This window comes from Engraulis encrasicolus, unplaced genomic scaffold (genome assembly GCF_034702125.1).
Source record: "Engraulis encrasicolus isolate BLACKSEA-1 unplaced genomic scaffold, IST_EnEncr_1.0 scaffold_49_np1212, whole genome shotgun sequence".
In the NCBI taxonomy this organism is placed as follows: Eukaryota; Metazoa; Chordata; class Actinopteri; order Clupeiformes; family Engraulidae; genus Engraulis; species Engraulis encrasicolus.
This window is the reverse complement of record NW_026945808.1, coordinates 483495-502542: the sequence shown is the minus strand read 5'-3', so window position 1 is coordinate 502542 and position 19048 is coordinate 483495. Positions and strand designations below refer to the sequence as shown.

The following is a 19048-nucleotide window of genomic DNA, read 5'->3' as shown; positions in this document are numbered from 1 at the left end:
TTTTTACTGTAACTAAAATGGAAATTGTAGAAAGGTTGAGGCGGGTGTTTGGCTTCTTTACTAACAAGTGGTGGGGATAGGAAAATCTAAGTGGGAATTTATTATCCCTAGCCCAGGTTTTCAGTTAAAAATAAATAAAAAATCCAAAAGGTTTAGTGGGTAAACAGGGATAAACCTCCAATTTGGGGGGACAATAAAAAAGGCTTGTTTTTTCCATTAGAAGAAACCCTAGCAATTCCTGGGTAAAATCTAATTTAAACATTTGATCATTGGGAGGCATTTCCCCCCCACCTTGTGGGTATTTTGAGTGGAGTTTTTTTTTGGGACAACAGCAAACTGAGGGTAAAGTTCCATGTTTTTTGCCCCTTTCCTGGGGTAAATGTTATAGGGCCTAACGTTGTCCCTCAAAGAGGCCCATTTGGCCTTTTGGGTATGTTTTAAGAAACTGGAAATTAAAGAATTGGTCCAACGCGGGTCTCACCCCCTTATCTGCCCTTTTTATTTTCCCCAAAAAAACCACATGTTTTACTTATGTGGGTAGTGGGGGGGTAACCCCCAGTTGATTTGATAATCAGGGTGTGTGGACTGTGCCATTTCAAACAAGGGTTTCCCATCATCCAATCACTTGATACCTAATTGTACTTCCAGAAAGCCACAGAACAAGGTGGGTGGTTGGGGGCCCTCAGCCTTTTTTGGGTTGGCCAGGGTCCCGTGGGGAATGGAAAGGTATTCCTTTCCCAGATGTTTTTTTGGGGGTTAAAATAATTAGGTTTGACCTTGTAGAAAATATCCCGCATAGGATGGCTGGGTAGGGAAAATGGTCCCCCTGGGGGTAGTAAAGAAAGGGTAGAATTTCTGGCCAAAGGGGGAGGTAAGTTTCCCCCCCCCCACCCCCCTCCGCCATAAGTTTATGCTTTGAAATTCTTTCAGTCCTTTGGGAGGATGGAGGATGATTGGTTTTTTTTCGTCGTTCCCGGGAAAGGTTTGTGGAATTCCCATTGGTGATTTGCACTTTTGGGGTTCCGCCGTTCGCCCCAGGGCCCTTGATTGCCCCTGGGTGGCATTGCGTTTCCGCCCAACCATCTGGGGGGGTGAGTATTTTTTTTTTTGGGTTTTTTTGAGGGGGAAAAACCAAACATTTTCCTATTTCCAGTGTTTGACCCAGTTCTCCCCGCTTTTTTGGCCAAAGACCCCTTGGGAGGGTGGAAATTTGGTGATGGCCCCGATGGCAAAACCTTTTTGACCCAGTCACCGAAACAAAAGGAGGTTTGAACACAACTTTGATTCTTCCGGCGGAAAGCGGGGTTTGGGCTGCCCAGTTTTTTTCTTTTTTCGTTGAAGGGTCTTCCATGCCTGTTTTTTCTTCCGCGAAAGCCTGGGTTTTCAGGTTTTGTGGGCGAGTTCTGTGTAGTTGATGGTTGGGGGGGTCAGTCCCCATGTCGTTTTTTTTTCTTTCCCCCACATCAAGCAGCTAAAACGTTCCATCTGTGTGGTGGGTGGCCTTTCGGGCCAAGGTCCCAGTGGCTCAGTTTTTTGCCCACCACTGGCAGGGGGGGGACAGAGGGGCTTTTGTTTGAAAAATGCCCATTGTGTCCCCCCCTGAGTTAGAGGGATTTTTAACAAGAATTTTACAGGTCCGTTTATCAGCCGCCCCAAGTCCTCAACTTTGCTGTTAAACAATAAAAACTGTTCCCCTGGGTCCCCCAAGAACTTTGGGCGCCCGGTCCCAACTCAGGTTCTGGGGCCAACTGTATTATTATTTATTTTTTTAAAAGTTCAGAAAGGGCGGTCCACCTCCCAGAAAAGCGGGTCGAAGGTTTGTCCTAACAAAGGCTTGAAATTTTTTTTTACCGTTTGATCTGCAATGCCCCTTGATGAACAGCCAATGTGGTTTTTAATGAGTTTTGATAATCTGGAGAACGCACCAAAAATTCGCTGGGATAGCAAGGGTGCCTGGTATTGGGCCCGCTTTTGATGAAGGATGGGGAATTTTCCAGAATCTTTTAGAGGTTGGGAAAATAAGTTCCCAATTAAAAATCCTTTCGGACAAATCTTATTTTGGCTCTTTGAAACCAGATTCCGCTTTGCCCCACAAGTGAAACAACAAGGCGAAATTCAATAAGGATCCCTGGTTTGGATTCAGAACAACCAAAATTGGTGGGAAAACTATTCCCCTTGGTCTTCCAACGTACGGATTGCAAATGGGGCAGGGGGGGGAAAACAGGAACACCATTTTAAAATATTTTCCATTTTTCGACATTTTTTTCGTACATTTTTTTTTTTACACTGAGATTCCAACCAAAATCAAACAAGGTGTTGTAGAGGAATAAGGAGGCAGGCCCAGCTGCCGGTCCCCTAGATAGCCTTTTGTTTCCTTGTTTTTTTGTTGCCCAATTTGACGGTGTAACGTTCAAGTTTTTTTTTATTTTTGGGAGCATCTGGGTTTTTACAATCATAAAAAATTGTTTATCCTTATTCCCTTTTATTTTATTTTTTTAATGTTTTGGGGTATGTCCCCCCCAGCGTCCCTATTACTGGGGTCTAATGTGTTTTGGTATTTAGTAAAATGGGTCCTTTGAGGGAGAAATGTAAAAAAGTTTGGGACCACTTGGGAGTTTTTCCCCCTGAAGGGGGATAAATTAAAGTTTACCTTTTGGAACCTTCACCACCTTGAACCCCACAATGGTCCTGCACCTTGTTTATAAATTTGGCAGGTTTTTAAATGGTGGAAGCAAGGGGGGGAAGCAGGGTTTTTGTGTCAATCATATAAGAAAAATGTGGGGCAAAAGACTTTTGCCCAAAACCAGGGTTTCCTTCTTTTTCAGGGGTCCATCAACTTTAGAATTGTCCCCCCATGTGGGAAGGTATTTCCGAAACTCCTTTCAGCCGGGGGTATTGCAATAAATCCAAAAAATCAAAAACCGATTCTTTTCTTAAAGGTAAGTTCCAAAATTAGGCCCCCTTCCAGTTTTTGGTCACTGAACCACTCCTGTGTAACAAAATAGAAAGGGGCAAACCCAATGCCATATTAGTAAAAAAGATTTTCATCTTCCTTAAGTTTTTTTATTAACTGTGTCCCCAGCAAACGCGCCCGGGCCGTAAAAGGTATACCCCCCCGCGGTGGGCCGATGGGGGGGCCCCCTGGCCCGGGGGGGGGAAGTAAAGTTTCCAAAGGACCCATTTAAAGCCCCCCCCCCCCCCCACCCCTTTCCCCCCTGCCCCGCCCTTTACGCAAGTACAAGGGCCCATATATTGTGATCTCCCCCGTACAACAACTGGAGCCCGATTTGGAATGGACGACTGCGTGGGGTTGAGAAATACAATGCTCACCTCACCTGAGAAAACATGGTCGAGCTCCCTTTGTTGAATATTAAAACTTTTTTTAATTTGTAAAAATCCCGTTAAATAAACGGTTCCCCCCCCCGGCGCAACACAAACCTCCCGCAAAAAAAAACGCTCAATTTTGCTTAGTTGTCCCGCGAGCCGCCGTAGGGTTTGGGGGAAAAGTTATCAATTTTTTAAGATACAGAGAACAGCGTGGGCAGTTGTCCTTTCCCTCAAACGCAAGCTCTCATCGCAAACAATTTGTTGCGAAGCCCGTAATGCCCTGGAATGAGACCACACGCCGTTTTTATGGGGTGGGAAGACTCAAGAAAACAAAGTCAAGGCAAAAAAACCCCACAATTTTTGGCAGTATTCAAGAAAAAAAAGAAGGAAAAACTACCAACCGGTGCGGTTTGCTGCCAAACAAGCTGATTCGGGCGACGTCTTTCCTGCCCCCTCGTAATAAAATCCTCACGTTTTTCCCCCTTTCATAAACGTAGCGATTCCAAAGATTAACTCAAAATAATTCCTAACCTACTTGAATCTTTATCCTTCTTTATCACCTTTTCCCAAGAGTCCCAAACCCTACACTCAACATCCCTTTCCACTCCATTCAAACCTTTTTTTCCCTCGATTACTGGGAAAAGTTGTGCGTGTTTGCAACATTGCCGGTGGTGGCAAGTCCCCTGTTTTCTCTCGCATCACCGTTTGCAAGATCAGTTAAAAGCGGTTCTCCTTGAAATTACGATCAGTTAAGGCCCTTACATTCATTACAAATCGCCAAACTTTTTACAGTCCTGATCACGGCGAACTTAGAGCTGTTCGAGAGGCCATTCAAATGTGTGTGACCACCTCAGGTTTTGCTAGACCGGGTGAATGAATTTTGATGAGTGAGAAATGTAAAACTTCACTAATTAAAATAGCCTAGTCCACTAGACCTATTTTTATTGATTGATTGATGGTAAGGCCTAATAATTTATTGATTTGGCAGTGTTGTTTTTCTTTTATATTTCATATATGAATAGGCCTGTGTGTGGTGGGTGTGTTGGTGTGGGGTGTTGTGTTGGGTGTGGGGGTGGTGTGTAGCCTAACATAGCCTAATATATTAGTATTTTAAATATAGTATAATATCTATAGGCTACATAGACCTTTATATACATATTAGGGGACAACCTTAATATAAAATATTTAATACTTAAATTTTATTAGGCCTACATTAATAATTTATGATAAAAATAAAAGAATATATATACATGGGGTAATTAATGTAGCCTAGGTTGGGGGGGTGGGGGTTTGGGATATTCGTCGTGGTTGGGGGGGGCCCACTTGCAGGGGGGCCCCAAGTGTTTGTGTTACGCCACTGGTTTCCAGGTGGAAAATTGGTCATTACTTCTCCAAATAATTACGGAGGAACATACCTTAGATGAATAGAAGGAACAAAGTCCTCATCTGAGCCGTCCCCTTCTTCCAAATCCAAATGACCCGAGTTCGCCAAACCATCATTGATGTCAATACTGTAAATAAAACCAAACAAAAGTTTTTAGGTTGGAATAATGTCAGTATTGAATAAATGAGAAACCACATTACAATCAACACTTTTAGAGGACTGCAGTACATAGACACAGAAAATACATACAACCCAGTTACTAACCCCCAGACTCCGATGAAGTTGGGGACGTTTTGGTAAACAAGTGGAAATAAAATATCCAAAATGCTATCATTTTCCAAATAAACAAACACTCAAATCTATTCATTAGATGGAGAATAGTGAAAAGATAACATTTAATTAAGTGTTAAAAACCCGAGAAAAAATATTGTTTTGGGGACATACGTACTCATTTCTAATTTGAGAAATCCAACCACGTCTCAAAAGAGTTGGGACGGGGGACAATAAATGGCAGCAAATGTCGAGGAAGACAAAAGACAACACCTAACAGTTAAATACATTAACCGATGAGATGATTTTATATAAAAAACAATGTTAATTCCTATCTTGGACATGATTTCACCAGCTTAAATGGTGGGCGTATTCCTTGTCATGTTTTGCAATGTTTTCCTTTCTGTAGTGCTTACAGTGTGACAGGTCTTGACCAAAAACCCACCATTTTATCACATGCTGGTCCTTATGATGGAGCCAAACTGTTAAAACCATAGTAGAGAATGCAATTTGACCTTACTATGTGGCAGTAATCGAAGATCTCCCTTCAAAATATAATAGTCAGCCTGCCACCAGCAGCTAAGGTGCTTAAATAAACTTTTGATGGCATCATTTTTTTTTTAAAGTTGGCAACCATGTCAGAAGTTATCAGCACCGGCTAAGGTTTCAGAATCACCTGGTTGCCAACACGGAACTTGACCTTAAAGGTCAAATATGAAGGTCAAGAGGTCAACCACGGTCAAATAACAGTGTTATTTAGTTAAAAATTGTTACAAAGTTGTTAAAAGTAGGCAACCATGCCAGAAGCCATCAGCACAGACTAAGGATTCAGAATCAACTTGTTGCCACACTGAACTTGACCTTTAGGGTCAAATTTGAAGGCCAAAAGGTCAAAAACAGGGTATTTTCTTGCTAGTCTTTGTTGGGAACTGTATATTCATGGAATTCTTTTTCAAAAGTTGGCAACCATGCCAGAAGTTATCAGCATGGGCTAAGGCTTCATAATCACCTGGTTGCCATCATGGAACTTGACCTTTAGGGTCAAATCTAAAGGTCAAAAGGTCAAACACGGTCAAATAACAGTACCAATATGTTATTTAGTTAAAAAATGTTTTTAAAAAAGATGTTAAAAGTGGGCAACCATGCCAGAAGTCATCAGCATGGACTAAGGATTCAGAATCAACTTGTTGCCAACACGGAATTTGAGCTTTAGGGTCAAATTTGAAGGTTAAAAAGGTCAAACACTATGTATTTTAAGGTTTGACTTTTTGGGGGACTGTGTTCGTGGAAATCTTTTTCAAAAGTTAGTAACCATGCTACAAGTTATCAGCATGGACTAAGGTTTCAGAATCACCTGGTTGCCAAGAGGGAATTGACCTTTAAGGTCAAATATGAAGGTCAAAAACAATGTATTTTCTGGTTAGTCTTTTTTGGGGATCTTTATATCCATGGAATTATTGTTTTCAAAAGTTGGCAACCATGCTAGAACTTATCCGCATGGACTAAGGTTTCAGAATCACCTGGTTACCATATGGAACTTGACCTCTAAGATCAAATTTGAAGGTCAAAAGGTTAACCGAGATCAATAAAAAAACAGTTTTTTGGTGATGTGCTTTCATAAAATAGTTGTTTGCATGGTACTGTATATTGAGGCCTATAATTTAATGTTTGATTTGGCTTATCATGGTGGGGCTCTGGCCTGTCATCCTTAGACATTCATCATAGCTCATTAGCATAAAATTAACTTAAACTTGTATTTTTTTAATTTTCATTGTGGTCATCTCAATTGCTTTATTCTTCTTTGTGAAGCACATTAAGATGCTGGTATGAAATGGGATATGCCTTGGCTCACCAGTGAATTTGCTTCTTTCCATAGAAAAAATAATGACTTCAGTTATTTCTGATGTGTTTCAAATGGTTATAGCAATGAAGGACACTTGCTGATTTGCTATGTCATATCATGGTTAGGAAATAACCTACAGTAAGAGTAGAGCAAGTATTGCACACTTCTCTTGATGTTCTCATGACTACTGTAGAATGTTCTGTTGCAATTTCCCAGGCTTGAGTTTTTGTGTCACCTGTATAAAGCACCAGGCTTATCTTCGGGTATTGATTGACTATTTTCCGAAGACAAAAAGGCAATTGATATGTTACCACCAAGTGATGCAAATGGATTGCATCTTGCATAAGCAAATCAGCAGGCAAATATATGGCTGCAGTCTGACAAAGTACATATTAACAAAGACACTGAGGAGACAGGTGGTTGGAAAGTTGTAGACTTGATGGCTGTGTGGTAAAGGAAACATCCAGTCCCACATAGTAGCTTAGGACTCATAAGATGTGGTTGTGGAACAAAGTGGGCAATACATGCCTGCAGTTGCCTGAGGAATGGACAGCCCTGTAAACCGGCATGTGATTAAAATGTAGAATGTTTAAACGCCGTAGGGATAGAACATGATCTGGATGACAAAACCTTTTTGTAATAACAGCAACAATAGCTCCTTTAAATACATAAATATCCAGTATGTACTGACATCACATTTGAATTTGAATTATTGTTTTAATTATTGTTGAAGTAGAGACAAAATGATCAATTACATTCTTGTTATTGACAATTTGCAATAATCACTTTCACTCATACCCTAATAATAAAGACTATATAACTTCTAAATATACAGTCCCCTTAAAGTATTGGAACAGAAAGGCAAATTTCCTTGTTTTTGTTGTTCACTGAAGACTTGGGTTTAAAGGGGCTCTAAGTAGAATTAAAAGGTTAATTAATCACCGTCCAGATTCATCTGATACTTACAGTAGGCGAAGTGTGACTCTCGCGACCACTGTCAGAAAACCCCAAATGCAACTTTTGACAGCGCTGTCCGCTTCGGGAGAAACCTCATCAAAACAGTGTTTTATTTTCTTTACAATTATTTGTTCCAATACTTTCACTCACCTAAAGTGATTTAAATCATATGGAATATCTCCTCCAGGTACTAATTATTCAATAGATAATGCAAACAACTTGTATTTTATGAAAGCACATCACAAAAAAAACAAAACTTTGTATTTTTTTCTTTTACCCCGGTTGACCTTTTGACCTTCAGATTTGACCTTAAAGGTCAGGTTCCATGCTGGCAACCATGGACCATGAAACCTTAGTCCATGCTGATAACTTCTAGCATGATTGTCAACTTTTGAAAAAGAATTCCATGAATATGAAGCCCCCTCCAAAAAAGGCAAACCAGAAAATGCATTGTTTTTGACATTCAAATTTGACCTTAAAGGTCAAGTTCCATGTTGGCAACCAGGTGATTCTGAAACCTTAGTCCATGCTGATACCATCTAGCATGGTTGCTTACATTTGAAAAATAATTCCATGAATATACAGTTCCCAAAATAGACTAACCAGAAAATACATTGTTTTTGACCTTTTGACCTTTAAATTTGACCCTAAAGGTCATGCTCCGTGTTGGCAACAAGTTGATTCTGAATCCTTAGTCCATGCTGATGACTTCTGGCATGGTTGCCCACTTTTAACATCTTTTTAACAATTTTTAACTAAATAACACTGTTATTTGACTATGGTTGACCTTTTGACCTTCATATTTGACCTTAAAGGTCAAGTTCCGTGTTGGCAACCAGGTGATTCTGAAACCTTAGCCCATGCTGATAACATCTGGCATGGTTGCCAACTTTTAACAGAAAATGCCATCAAACATATATTTTTGGGGCTTGGCAGGCTAACTATAATGCATGAGTGGCTTTTCATGCTGTTTAAAAACCCATTTATACCATTCAGCACTGTATTTAACTCTACAGATGAGTGAGAACATCTTAACCAATGCACTACTGCATCCGCATGCCATCATGGAGGCTGACCTTTGAAGCTAGCACTAACACAAGTTGGATGGTCCATTTTCACTGTAGCACAGGATGTGCAATGCTCTATTATTGTCAAAAAGAATGGACTTCTACAACTTCTGCTGACTTCTGTAAGCAAAGGACAGTTTCCCATGTCTTCTGGGTCTATTTCAAGTGAGCTCAGGTGCTTAGGAGAATGTTAAAACCCCCTGTGTCATTTTCATGCATTAAGCATTCTTAATATGGTCAATTTTCAATAGCTCTAGCACTCCAGGAATTAGAGTGAGACTATAGCCAATATATATTTCATGATGTCATGAACCTATACAATGATTTTATTAACAAAAATATGTCTTATATACACTCAATCGTGGTAAATCAAAGGGAATTCAAAAATGTATGTAATAACTATGGTAATTATTCCCTTTGCATCTTTAATTCTGAGTGACTCAGCCTCTCTGTGATGATCTTATACCTGGACACCTATATTGTCCGTCAGTACAATTAATTTTGAAATGTTCTTCTTTGTTGTTTTATCTTATTTGGATGTTTACTAAATTTCACTGATCCCCGTCCCAACTCTTTTGAGACGTGTTGGATTTATCAAATTAGAAATGAGTACATATGTCCCCCAAAACAATATTTTTTTCTCGGTTTTAACACTTAATATGTTGTCTTTTCACTATTCTCCATCTAATGAATAGATTGAATGTTTTGAAAATGATAGCATTTTGATTTTATTCACTGTTTACCAAACGTCCCAACTTCTTCAGAGCTGGGGTTTGTACGTTGTGTTACGGAAATCATTGCCAGCCTCTTCTTCATCGGGTGAGTCACTTAGCTCTATTTCGTCCGCAGTTAGGGTCAGGGAGTGAATGCTGCAATCATAATAAGGATGGATATACATTTATGAACGGCTCAGTACAGTAAGGGTGGGGGTGAAACTCTGGCCTTTGAGGTGCATAGGCAAAACAAATTGAAACACTCACCTAGAGATTCCAGAACACCTGTCACTATCTCTTCAGAAAGAGGCTGGACACCATGCTCATAAGGACTCACTCATCTACATAGGCAAGGCAAGTTTATTTATATAGCACATTTCATACACAGGTGCAACTCAATGTGCTTCACAAAGTTAACAAATGTAAATGAAAGAAAACAGGGAAGAAAGAAGGAAATAGATTAGAGTAAAAAAAAACATTGAAAACATTAAGATAAAACATAAGGTAAAAATAATAATTAAAAAAATAAAATAAATAAACATAAAAGTAATAATAATAATAATAATAATAATAATAATAATAATAATAATAATAATAATAATAATAATAATAAAAAAAGAATGATATGTAATTTAAGCTAGGGGAAAGCATCTGAGAACAGCTTCGTCTTGAGTCTAGATTTAAAGCTTTCAACAGTGGGTGCATTTTTAACGTCATCTGGAAGCTGGTTCTAAAGCTTTTAAGCATAGAAGCTAAAGGCTGCCTCTCCACACTTTGTTTTGACTTTTGGAATCACCAGCAAATTCTTCTCTGTTGACCTTAGTGACCTGGTTGGTGCATACAGCTGAAACATATCCAGTAGATATGTGGGTCCCATTCCATTTAATGATTTAGACACAAGTAGCATTGCCTTAAAATCAATTCTGTAGCTTACTGGGAGCCAATGCAGTGATCTTAAAATTGGAGTAATGTGGTCGAACTTCCTTGTTTTTGTAAGAACCCTTGCTGCTGCATTTTGTACAAGTTGAAGCTGTTTAATGGTCTTTTTGGGGAGGCCAGTAAAAAGACTGTTACAGTAATCAACCTTACTTGAAATGAAGCTTATTATTAGCTTCTCCAGATGATGTTTAAACATAAGGCCCCTAAATTTAGAGACGTTTTGTATTTGATAAAATGCTGACTTAGTAATAGCTTTCATGTGACTGTTATAGTTTAGATCACTGTCAATGAGGACCCCAAGGTTTTTAAGTGTGTCCCTTGCTTTCAGTCCCTTCGTTTCAAGGATAGTAGCAATCAATGATGCGCGGGCTGACCTGAAGTCAGCGGGCGCTTGCAGTTAACCGCGGTTGACCGCAGGCACGGGTTATGAAATATTATTTTTAATGAAATTCGGGTCGGTTGCGGTCGGGCAGGACCTTTGAAATGATCCCGAATTTTAAAGTAGGCTATAGCCAATAGGCTATAATTTACTTTAGCAGACAGACACATTTTTTTGCGAAATAGATCAAAGTTTATTTGGCTGAATAACTACGATGGTATCACGAGCTCTGCAGGAGGCAAATTAGGCCGTAGGGTGACAGCCCTTTTCGTTCAACCTCGCTCCACAGCTTCCGAACAGCAGGTCCCTTAGATGATGAAACGACCAAAGCTATGTTCAACTTACCGTGAAATGTCCGCTTCATGTAATCGTGCACGTAATTAAAACGGTGACATTTTAGTAAGAAATCTTACCCTCTGTAGGGAATGACGATTTTTACGTCACTGGACACCATGTGACCGTTTTAAACCAATCACGTAGCCGATTTACGGCGAAAAAGTGGCAAGCCGTTTGAAAAACTGAAAATAATGACAAGCCGTCGGTCTGACCTACCTATAAGAATCTCCCAAAATACCCTTTTGAAGAGGGTATATAATAACAATTATCAAAAATAATACTCGTGCCTACATTTCTGGATTGGGACAAATTCTAAATAAATAATAAATAATGCTTTATTTACTGAACAAAGCATAATTATGCTATTGACATTTCATACTGTGGATTTGAGCAATTAATGGAAACAATTGCAATAAGTAGGCTATAGATAACCCAGGCTATTGATAACCCTCTAAGTGATTGTAACTCCAAACAGTGCTTTGTTTATAGCACCAACAACTATTGTGCAAGTGGATGATAAGGTTACCTTTTCATGTTCACATATAATAACAATTATCAAAAATAATACTCATGCATATATCTCTGGATTGGGATAAGTTCTAAATAAATCATAAACAGTGCTTTATTTACAGCACAAGGCACAATTTTGCAATTGACATTTCATACTGTGGTTTTGAGCAATTAATGGAAACAATTACAATAAGTAGGCTATAGATAACCCAGGCTATTGATAACCCTCTAAGTGATTGTAACAGTGCTTTGTTTATAGCACCAACAACTATTATGCGAGTGGATGATAAGGTTACCTTTTCATATTCACATTAATAAATGGAAATAATCTAATGATCAATGATAAGGACCATTCAGGTATTCGTGTATTCATTTATTCACTAATAACTATACAACAAATAAAAAAATCAAAACAAGTGGCATACACATGAACCGGCATTTTCATGAACTGTGTGAAAGCATCCAGGTACACATCTTTTGCGCATGCCACAGCAAATGACTTCAGTGAGATTGAAGTTTACTGCAGTTGGGGGCCATGGGCATGACATGCCAGGACTGTGACTAAGCAGCCTCTTCAAAAGCAAAGCTGCTGTGTAAAGTGTCCGTGTCTCCTCTGCTGTGGTTGGTTGCTTTGACTTCCTCCTTTCTGTGTCGCTGTCTGTCTGGCTCATTTCGCTGGACTGAGTCGTCTCCGCACCTGATGGTAACAAGTCCAAGACTGCATTCGTCGACAAGTTCTCAGCAAAAACCAGTTCAGATGTGTTGCGTTTGGCGGGGGTGTGGAACACTAGCTGAGGAAAATCACGACTGAGCCTCTTCTTCAATATATCCTGTCTGTAAACACAAATCAACAAAAAAAGAGGCATATCAGTACAAGCATAGTGGGGCTTCATGTAGTCGCTGATATGCAATAGCCACCCTCACACATTAACTCGGAGTGAATAAATAATATTGGTGGAGTTTACTTGCTATGCAACAGATATAATACCAAGTATTCCCAAGGGAAGCACATACTGTAACGAACATCACACTATCAAGAATACTGTCATCCTCCTTATTTCAAAATATTACAAGTACAGTATGTGCAGATGACAAGCAGAGTGTTAGAGAATAATTTCAGTCAATTTCAACATGCAGTTGTAATGCTCACACTACCCTGGACGTGTCAGTACTAGAGATTTTTTTTTCTTCTTCTTCAGCCTTTTCCGAGATTCTGGTCATTGTAATGAGGGCAGCGCTTTGTTTACATTTCAAAAAACATTTTTATTTATTCCCAAAAACATCCAAAAGGTTATACAACATCAGCCGACAACTAGCAAACAGCGACACCCTTTAAATATTTGGAGTAGGCCTATGTTGTAAACAATGTAAACAAATGCTGCCCCCATTAGAATAGCTCATATCTCGGAAAGGGCTGAGCCGAAAAATGTGCCATCACCGGGTACTGACAAGTTAAGGGTATGAGCAATACAACAGCATATTGAAATTGACTGAAGTGGTCCTTTAAGTCACATGTGTGCACTTTCCCTTGGATTTGACAAATTCGTAATACACTGACTTGCAATTACCTGTAGGTTGAAGCATCAACACCTTCACTTGACTGCACAAGGGCAATAAAGGCCTTCCTCAGTTGGCTCATCCTCAGCACCTCTTGGTTGATCAGTAGCCTTTAGCGGATTACCCTCTCGCAGAATAACTTGTAGCTCAGATCAAATGTTGGCCCAATCCTTACAAAAATATAGAAGAAGATGTGTGTTGTGAGAACAAACTGTCTCAATCATAGGACACACATTGTACTGTGTTTCTATATAAAATTAAGATTGACTTACTGTTCTTTCTCTGCTCTGACAGGCTCACTCAAAAACCTTGTGTACTCTCTGTAGCAACTTCTGTGGTACTGCACCTCCAGAGCCACACAGTCTCTGTCCTTGATGTGAATGAGGATGCTCTTGGCTTCCTTTACTTCAGCTGCTTCCTGCAACTTGCCTTGTACAAAAGAAAAGAAAAAAGAATTAATAAATAGACAGGCAAACAATTAGACATTTTTCCTGGTGGAGTGGTATTGTAAAAAAAAAATGGCGATGGGTGTTGCACCCCCCAAAAAAGCATTCCGTAGCCTCTTACTGCAGTGCAGATGAGGTTGCCAGCGGGCTTATTCACTATTTGCTGAAAACTACATCATAACAACATTGCTATGACAGTGCAGAGTAACAGATTAAGACATACATATTAAAATGTTGGTGACAGTAAGGTTATAACATAGGTGCTGTGCTAAGGGGTTAAGCACACAGATGTACAGCACAGCCAGGACACACCTCTTGAGCCTGGTCACTGAGGCTGCCCAGGGACAGAAGCGGAAAAATCCCAAGTGTACAAGTGAGAGAGGGGGGGGGGTCAGCCCAATGTTCCCACGGCCCATTGGTCCCACAGCCCATTGGTCCCACATTGCTAAGACTTTTGCGTTTTTTCAAAATTAGGCCCAATGGTCCCACAGCCCATTGGTCCCACAGCCCATTGGTCCCACATCACTAAGATTTTTAAATTTGTTTTTAGGTCCGTTGGTCCCACAGCCCATTGGTCCCACAGTCCATTGGTCCCACATCACAAACACTTCAATGGGCTGTGGGACCAAGGGACCCACTAGTTTGACGCCCTCTCGGTACTTCACATGATAATCAAACATTTCAAACAAGCGATTTAAGGTTAGGGTTAGGTTTAGGATTAGGGTTAGGGTTAGGGTTAAGGTTAGGGTTAGGGTTAGGTTTAGGGTCGTATGACGTTAGCGGTAAGTACCGAAAGAGCCTTGAACTAGTGAGTCCCGTGGGACCAATGGCCCAGAAATTCAAATAAAAAAGCAATGTGGGACCAATGGGCTGTGGGACCAATGGACTGTGGGACCAATGGGCTGTGGGACCAATGGGCCTAAAAAATGAAAAAAAGTCTTAGTGATGTGGGACCAGTGGGCTGTGGGACCAATGGGTTGTGGGACCAATGGGCTGTGGGACCAGTGGGCCGTGGGACCAATGGGCTGTGGGACCAATGGGGCGTGGGAACATTGGTACGCTCCCGAGGGGGGCAGTGGGGGGTAGGGGAATGGCACGGGGGATGGGATGGCAGAAGCAGTGTCTTAACCAGACAGGCCATCAGGCTGAGGAGCCACATTTCTGAACAGATATTCAGAGTCATATCAACATCAGGCATGCTTTGACATCCATATAAACATACCCTATCCTATTTAAGACAAAGTGTGATTCATTTAAACATCTAAAACCTAAAACACTGGGGGTACTATAGGCATGGGGATGTTTTGCAGGCTATTGGAATGTAATTTCACACCCACACACATAACACATTATGCCAATTCACACGTGCATTCATATTAGAATTAGACAAAAAAACAATGATTGTGCAGCAGTGTGGGCTAGATAGTCAGTCAACTTCTACTAACATCTGTGTGTGTGTGTGTGTGTGTGTGTGTGTGATTTGGGGGATGGGATGCATTCGCATAGACTGTGTGGTGGGGGTGAGAGTAATCTTACCTGCGGTTAAAGTCTGTGTTTTCGTTCTCTTTGACGTCTGCCACTCGCGACGATAAATTTGCTGTCTTTCTTGCAAATCATGCAGACAGCAGGAAGAACGGGGCCAGAGCTCGTGATGGCCAAGCTTGATCTGGATCGCAGTTTCCTGGTCGGAGTGGTGGTCACAGCCGATAAAGCGGAGGTAGCCTGGCTAGTTCGGGGGTCTTGTTGGCCATCTCCCCTCTCTGCCTCTCGCAAGACACGCCGTGTGACTCGTTCAATTTCCCGCTTGTCAATAAACCTCCGGTAGCATGTGGGATGGAGAGCCGCATCCTCGGGAATTTCGTCAAACTCCAACTCAATACATTGCTTAAAATGTTCTGCTACGTCTCTGCACTCACCCTTCAATTCTAGCCGCTGCCGAAAATTTCGATATGTATTCCACCGTATATTGGTGAAATTCTGTGTTTCTTCATGCTTGACCGAAGATATATGCATGTAACACAACTTGCGTTTCGAAGATGTCTTTTTTTTGTACATTTTCGGTCGAGATTTCGTCTTCCTCGGTACTACTAGATGATCGGCCAGCTCCTTCGGTAGCCATGCTACTTCCGTTTACTCCTCATCTCAGCTGACATAGCAGTTAGCTGATTCGTTCCTTCTGATGACGCTTCAACCGTGGCACCTCTCGAGGCGAAAAGTATTATTACGCCGGCCGAATATCTACATACGCCTCGGAGACAGTAGTTCGTCATTACACGTTGCGAATTTGAATAGCCTTGCAGTGCGGACTATTCCGAACAGAGGTTTTAAATCCTCTATACAGTTGTGCTCATATGTTTACATACCCCAGCAGAATAAACGCTTTCTCTGCGATTTCTCACAAAATATGAAGGATTACACAAAACCTTTTTTTTCACTCATGGCAAGTGACTAGCTTAAGATATTTATTAGCAATATTCTGTGTTTACTCTTTCAAAAGCATGATCACAACCCAAACTACCCAAATGACCCTGTTCAAAAGTTTACATACCCTAGTTTCTGATGCCTGAATATGGCCCTGTTTAACATCAGGGACCGCTCTAAATTGTTTGTGGTAGTTGTGGATAAGGCTCTTAATGTTCTCAGATGACAAAACAGCACATTCTTCCTGGCAGAATGGTTGTTTCCTATAATATCTTTGGGTGTCTTGCTGGAACCTCACATTTGAGGTTTCCCCTGAGTGGCTCAATGATGTTGAGATCAGGAGAGTGAGATGGTCGCTCAAAAACCTTCATTTTATTCTTTCTGAAGCTAATGAGGGGTTGATTTGGCTTTCTGTGTCGAAATTTTGTAATGTTGGCACCGTTGGAATTTCAATTCAGAAATGCAATATGAGGAGTTTGGTTGGAATCAAGCCAATGGGCAAGGGAATCATTGCATTGCAATGATCATTGCAAGGGAAATTGTTCAGGAGGCATAGGACAACCAAAAAATAACTTCAGGTGAAATATAGGACATGAAAAAATGTTGGCACTTGAGGAAAGATGGGCTGTTGGGGGTTGCCAGGAGAAAGCCATTACCACAAAAATGCAAACATGTTATTTTGCATATGATACACCAAATAGCACAGTGAGAAGCATCAAAATGCCTGTGACAAAGTCATTTGGAAAAATGAGATCAATATGGAACTTTTTTAGGCCACTATTAACAGTACCATTTGGAGAACAGTCAATGGAGCCTATGATGAAAGTTACACCATACCCTTCTGTGAAACATGGTCATGGACCACTGATTTCATGGGGACATTTGAGTTACAAATGCATTATACTTTTGATCCATACTCGCAGAATGATGAATACATTGCCCTGTGAAAAATACTGGAGGAAACTTGACACACATCAGCCTTGAAACTGCACATGGTCCATTGTTTGGACATGCCAACATGACAATATTTCAACACAGAAAGCCAAATCAACCCGTCACTAGCTTCAGAAAGAATAAAATGAAGTTTTTGAGCGACCGTCTCACTCTCCTGATCTCAACATCATTGAGGCATTCAGGGGAAACCTCAGATGTGAGGTTCCAGCAAGACACCCAAAAATATTATAGGAAACAACCATTCTGCCAGGAAGAATGTGCTGTTCTGTCATCTGAGAACATTAAGAGCCTTATCCACAACTACCACAAACAATTTAGAGCGGTCCCTGATGTTAAACAGGGCCATATTCAGCATTAGCAGCTAGGGTATGTAAACTTTTGAACAGGGTCATTTGGGTAGTTTGGGTTGTGATCATGCTTTTGAAAGAGTAAACACAGAATATTGCTAATAGATATCTTAAGCTAGTCACTAGCAATGAGTGACAAAAAAGGTTTTGTGTAATCCTTCATATTTTGTGAGAAATCGCGAAGAAAGCGTTTATTCTGCTGGGGTATGTAAACATATGAGCACAACTGTATAAGTCTTTCTTTTTTATGAACTGAATGTCTGTTTGTTCGGAGGCTGTGGAGCGAAGTTCGGTTTCTGAAGCACTTTTCGAGGGTCACCTTCCGGCCTAAATCCTCTGCGCGCAACTGGTGCTGGTGCAGCAACCATTGATTGCAGTGTTTAGAGAGCACCCTCTGTGTTCTTCAAAATGCAATGATGGATATAGCCTATACATATTTTCTTATACAATTGTAATGGTTTCGCACTCCTGTGTTGCTTTCAGAGTTTGTTTTCATTCCCTGTGTCCTACCACGGCTATGAGGCAATCCAGGTGACGACTGGCTCCGTCTGCTCCCCAACTACAGACTAATTTCCTCCACAGCTAGGGATTCGTGTGGCTATGCCTACATTGTTGAAATATAATAGGCTACTAATAGCCTATACAATGTCCAAATGATTAGCCTATTCCCTTTGAATGCAGTGCTCATTGGAGTAATTTAGCCTACAGTGGGAGAACAATGCCCTCGCCACTTAAAGGGGTAGTCCGGTGTGAAATGGTTTACGTTGTGTCAATATGTGATGCTGAGCGCTGACGTTTGCCTCATACCTCGCATCCAAAGGTCCCCTGCATTCCGAAATCCGAGTGGTAGGCGGACCCCGCGAGCTAGGTGAAATGCAGCTTCTGTTGGGAGGTCGTGGCACCTGGGTTAGCCATGGAGCTAAATCTTTACTTTACACCCATTTACGAGGCTCAAAGTTGCAAAAATGTTGATCCCGTAGTGTCGGGTGGTTGTTGACATGTAAATCCAGGCACTGAGAAGTTTGATAGTGCACCGTTGTTTTAACTACAATTACGTTTTTGAAGGCTGCGCCTCGGAGGACTCTGCCGGGCGCCGCCATCTTTTTTTCTAGTCGCGTCGAAACAATAGGTCATGTGACACATCACGTGGTTATTGGACTGCAGTCGGAGACCGTCTAAAACTTCAGCTTCAGCTTCAGCGACAAAATATTACAGTACTTATAGGTTTGGTTTGTTTTTTTATATATACAATGGGTGTTTTGTCGCTGAAGCTGAAGTTTTAGACGGTCTCCGACTGCAGTCCAATAACCACGTGATGTGTCACATGACCTATTGTTTCGACGCGACTAGAAAAAAAGATGGCGGCGCCCGGCAGAGTCCTCCGAGGCGCAGCCTTCAAAAACGTAATTGTAGTTAAAACAACGGTGCACTATCAAACTTCTCAGTGCCTGGATTTACATGTCAACAACCACCCGACACTACGGGATCAACATTTTTGCAACTTTGAGCCTCGTAAATGGGTGTAAAGTAAAGATTTAGCTCCATGGCTAACCCAGGTGCCACGACCTCCCAACAGAAGCTGCATTTCACCTAGCTCG

General features: G+C 41.0%; 1 long non-coding RNA gene across 1 annotated transcript; it reads right to left on the bottom strand.

Annotated features, from left to right (window-relative positions):
- Positions 1-11133: 11133 nt before the first annotated feature.
- LOC134444300 (uncharacterized) lies at positions 11134-13872 on the bottom strand. The gene is made up of 3 exons (XR_010033922.1): positions 13555-13872; positions 13294-13452; positions 11134-12559 (listed from the first exon to the last, which is right to left on the bottom strand). It is a non-coding gene; the product is annotated as an uncharacterized LOC134444300 (long non-coding RNA).
- Between the last annotated feature and the right edge of the window lie 5176 nt (positions 13873-19048).